Genomic DNA, 5,326 nt, shown 5'->3' on the forward strand with positions numbered 1-5,326 from the left:
ATCGACTGTATTTCAAGTGAACAGATACCTTTTCTATTCTTGAAACACCGGCGTAACGAGCTGCCGCGTCTTTTAGGCGCATCGGGTTTCGCTGAAGTTGCAGGGTTCTTGACATCTATGATCTCCACGTCTATTAACTATTGTATTACACAAATTATGTCATAATAAATATATGATTAAATTAATAAAACAAATAATAGCGGTAGCCACCAATATAATACTGAATTATTAATATATAGCGGCATAAGTCTTGCTATATTAATTTACACCGCAAATATGTTTATACCGTAAAACTATATTATACTATATCAGTTGCTTTAATCCTTTGTATGTAAACACGAACTACGCGCAATTTCTCATACAGATACTGACACGGAGACATCTGACGATATGCCTGAAAACTGGTGTGTTCCCGAACCACGCGATACGCTGGGTTCAGACGTGGAGATCATAGATGTCAAGAACCCTGCAACTTCAGCGAAACCCGATGCGCCTAAAAGACGCGGCAGCTCGTTACGCCGGTGTTTCAAGAATAGAAAAGGTATCTGTTCACTTGAAATACAGTCGATTCTCAATTTTGTGTAATACTCATATTTACTTACAGCTGCTAGCTAACTGTCAGAAAATTCATTTTTGAATATATATACATATATATATATATATATATATATATATATCCGTCTCAACGCTGCAGTTTTGTGTAGAAAATCAATTCTGTGTTCGCTAATCGTTATATTTTTACTTACACCAGCTAATCTAGTTGCCCGGAAAATACAGCTTGAAAAAGAGAATATTCCCGCCTCTGCGAGTTTGAGCATCGCGCCGCCCGTTAAACCAGGAGCTGTTGTGGGACAATTCCCGCTTCATATTTGTAAGTATATATCTGGACTGCTCTATACAGGTTTATGTAAATATTGTTACAATGATTTCATGGGTACCTGTCCCCATTAACTTTTCAAATGTTACGCATGATCATAGCTATGCGTCGACGTTTAGCTTTTCCAATTTTGCGCCGTTTCGCGGCTAACCGCCAGTTGTATCTTTTCTTTTAGATACGTCGCCTCTTCAGCAACGAGTTTTGCACCGGCGTAATTATGGCACTGAAGAGAATCAACCACAAAGAGCTAATACGGCGGTGCGAACAACATCTCTTTCGCCCATCTGTGTTGTGGATCGTGATGAATGCTACGCGGCACCAAAACAACCCGGGAATCCAAGCCCCAAGATTTCATATCAGAAATATACGAACGTTTCAAGAGAGAAACGTGCAGCGCAGAACGCTAGGCCCCGCATAACTCGGCCCGCCAATAGCACAGACGCCATACCACAAGTTACTCCTGAAAACAGAGAAATTGAACAGCTCTCCGAGGGTATGTGGTCACCCATAGAGCCCCTCAATATACCTGTGTGCCAGACTGTGCAATCTGCAGATACTGCTCTTGCAGGCTCTTCTAGCGTTTTTGCTCCTGTATTACCTCTAAAGAAACGCGCCGTATCCCGGCGCCGTGTAGGTAGAAAGCAAAAAGTTGCTGTACATACACCTTACACAGGTCGTCCTTCGTGGGATGCTGACAATGTCAAAATGTTTACTGACATGTCTGCGCAGTACGCTCAAAGCAAACTCGCACAGATGGAACTAAAATCTTTCTGCGATACATATGAAAGACTGTTAAATGCATGTCCAACACCAGACATTACCGAGGAGCTGCGTGCTTTCAAACTAAATCACCCCTGATAAATCTAACTAAAGTCTTTTAAATCACATACAATGATTGTCATTTTTCATAATATGTGCGTGTTGTGTGTTGTGTGTATTTGTGTGTGTGTGTGTGAGTTCTGTATGTGTTGCGTGTTCTTTACAGAACCATAAACTTATAATAGCAAAATGTTGATGCCGACAGCCGCACACAGATGTATTTTTGCATTATTTCACAGTGCCTGATGAGTACCGGATGCATGGTTGGCTGAGAAGCGCCCGTGGGTGCAGAAGTGTTTGTGGCCCGCATATTAATAAAGTACAAAAAATCCCTGACCTATGTGGTCAGCATATTAATAAAGTGCAAAAACATGATAACATAAGTCCTAAATGACTAATAACCGCATATTAATAAAGTGCAAAAACATGATAACATAAGTCCTAAATGCCTAATAATCGCATATTAATCATAAATAAGTCCTAAATGTCTATTTTTTGTGTGTGTTGTATGTGTTGTGTGTGTGGGTTCTGTGTGTTTGTTGTGTGTGGGTTCTGTGTTGTGTGTGTGTGTGTGTGTGTGTGTTCGTGCCTGTCTGCCCGCGATTTTACACAAAAACATTAAAAGTCTGCATATGTTAGATGTCTTTGAATAAAAAGGAGTCAAATTATAGACAGCACAGGCCCCTGTAAAATTAATATGTGCTAAAATAATGTATAATTAAAGAAAGCTGGAATAATATATGGGAATGTGTCACACCCTTTTGAGATATCAAAAATACTATATGTGTACAGCATATTAATAAAGTGGAAAAATCACTGACCTATGTGGACCGCATATTAATAAAGTGCAAAAATCCCTGACCTATGTGGTCAGCATATTAATAAAGTGCAAAAACATGATAACATAAGTCCTAAATGACTAATAACCGCATATTAATAAAGTGCAAAAAATCCCTGACCTATGTGGTCAGCATATTAATAAAGTGCAAAAACATGATAACATAAGTCCTAAATGACTAATAACCGCATATTAATAAAGTGCAAAAAAATCCCTGACCTATGAAGTGCAAAAATCACTGACCTATGTGGCCCGCATATTAATAAAGTGCAAAAAATCATGTGTATTTGTTGTGTGTGTGTTGTTTGTGTGTGTGTGTCGCATGTGTTGTATGTGTTCTGTATGTTGTGTGTGTGTGTATGTTTGTCGTGTGTGTTGTATGTGTTGTGTGTGTTTTGTATGTTATGTGTGTTTGTTGTGTTTGAATTCTGTGTTGTGTGTGTGTGTTCGTGCCTGACCTATGTGGTCAGCATATTAATAAAGTGCAAAAACATGATAACATAAGTCCTAAATGACTAATAATCGCATATTAATCATAAATAAGTCCTAAATGTCTATTTCTTGTGTGTGTTGTATGTGTTGTGTGTGTGGGTTCTGTGTGTTTGTTGTGTGTGGGTTCTGTGTTGTGTGTGTGTGTGTGTGTGTGTGTTCGTGCCTGTCTGCCCGCGATTTTACACAAAAACATTAAAAGTCTGTATATGTTAGATGTCTTTGAATAAAAAGGAGTCAAATTATAGACAGCACAGGCCCCTGTAAAATTAATATGTGCTAAAATAATGTAGAATTAAAGAAAGCTGGAATAATATATGGGAATGTGTCACACCCTTTTGAGATATCAAAAATACTATATGTGTACAGTATATTAATAAAGTGCAAAAATCACTGACCTATGTGGCCCGCATATTAATAAAGTGCAAAAATCCCTGACCTATGTGGTCAGCATATTAATAAAGTGCAAAAACATGATAACATAAGTCCTAAATGACTAATAACCGCATATTAATAAAGTGCAAAAAATCCCTGACCTATGACAAAAAGCTAATATAATATAAACCAAAGATATAAAAAGAATGATGAATTTTTACTAAACAGGTTGCTGCAGAATAAAAATGTCACAGCATGGAATAATAATGCTGAATTTATTTTCAAAGGATATTAGTAAGGCCGCGAACCAATAAATGATTTTACAATATTGTGTTATAAATCCCTTATAAATGAGAATGTGTTATAAATATCATATAAAAGTTGTGAAATTAATGTGTGATAAAATAATGTAGAATTAAAGAACGCTGGAATAATATCTGCGGATGCGGCAGCGCTAAAAGTTGTACATTTGTTTCTTACGTGTTTTGGCGCAGCCAAGAAGATTTTTTTATGCAGATTTTATATAAAATGCGGGCGAAAATAGTTAATATTGGTGTATTTTCATACACTTATCAAAACTTTGGGTTTCTACATAATTTTCTATTTATATGGACTAATTAGCATTACTATTCAGTTGCATTCTGAGATATATATATTAATGTACACTCTGCACGCCATCATGCCTGAACAAAACAGAAATTTAGATTTTTTTGCGAATTTATTAAAAAGAAAAACTGAAATATCACACGGACATAAGTATTCAGACCCTTTGCACAGTATTGAGTGCAATATTATACTCAGTCATGCCGGCGATCTGCAGTAATTCAATATAAAATGGCTATTTTCATCATGTGATAAAATAATGCAGAATTAATGTTCATCGTGTCGTTATCAGATACCGCAAAGATGCATTTGTCAGCATCATGCTGTTAGCTAACTTAAAATTTGAGATGCTGTTTTATTGTGAGAAATAAAATTTATATTCGTATAAAACACACTGCCTCTTACTTGCTTGTGTTGTAACATTGGGGAGCCAAATTTACGCCTAAAATAGCACAAATAGTTAATATTGGTGTATTTTCATACACTTATCAAAACTTTGGGTTTCTACATAATTGTCATTTTAATGAACATAACACGCTGTATGTAGTCGTACAGATCCTAGGATATAATTATATACCATAACACCTACAGGCAGCTGCCCTGAGAAAGCTAATACAAAAAAAAAAAAAAAACAAATAACCTCAGATAACATCTACAGGACACAATAACTTTTCTTTAAACCTCTGCCCCGCAGATAACATCTACAGGTACAAATGTGTTATAAAACAAAGTTCTGCTTCACAAAGATCACCAAACAGCATGAATTTGTACAAAAATATGACCCTCAGATAACACAGCTGAAACACAAATAACTTCTCAGATGACAGCTACAGGACACAATAACTTTTCTGTTTGTGAAAATAAACATTTATTGGTAAAGCGATTACAACAGCAATTGACCTAGGCTTTATAAACCTCTGACCCGCAAATAACCCTACCATTTAGTTAATGTTCAGTAGGACCACAAATAAACAGCTTTAAGTTCTGAACTATATGAATACACTGAATAAAATTGATGTCACAAAATCTGATACCGCAAAGATGCATTTGCCAGCATCATGCTGTTAGCTAACTTAAAATTTGAGCTGTTGTTTTATTGTGAGAAATAAATCTTTTTTAATTTTTACAATATCGTGTCTTTGGTTTATATTCGTATAAAACACGCCGCTTCTTACTTGCGTGTGTTGTAACATTGGGGCATATTATATATATATATATATATATATATATATATATATATATATATATATAATATATATATATAGAAATAAGTTGTCCAGTAACTTTTCTGCTTGTGTATATAAGGCAGCCACAAGGAGAAAATC

General features: G+C 35.9%; 1 long non-coding RNA gene across 1 annotated transcript; it reads left to right on the forward strand.

Annotated features, from left to right (window-relative positions):
* The first annotated feature begins 368 nt into the window (after positions 1-368).
* Positions 369-1,212, forward strand: LOC138667584 (uncharacterized). Its single transcript, XR_011318837.1, has 3 exons — positions 369-541; positions 752-871; positions 1,053-1,212. It is a non-coding gene; the product is annotated as an uncharacterized lncRNA (long non-coding RNA).
* The last annotated feature ends 4,114 nt before the right edge of the window (positions 1,213-5,326 follow it).

Source organism: Ranitomeya imitator, chromosome 2 (genome assembly GCF_032444005.1).
Source record: "Ranitomeya imitator isolate aRanImi1 chromosome 2, aRanImi1.pri, whole genome shotgun sequence".
Classification (NCBI taxonomy): domain Eukaryota; kingdom Metazoa; phylum Chordata; class Amphibia; order Anura; family Dendrobatidae; genus Ranitomeya; species Ranitomeya imitator.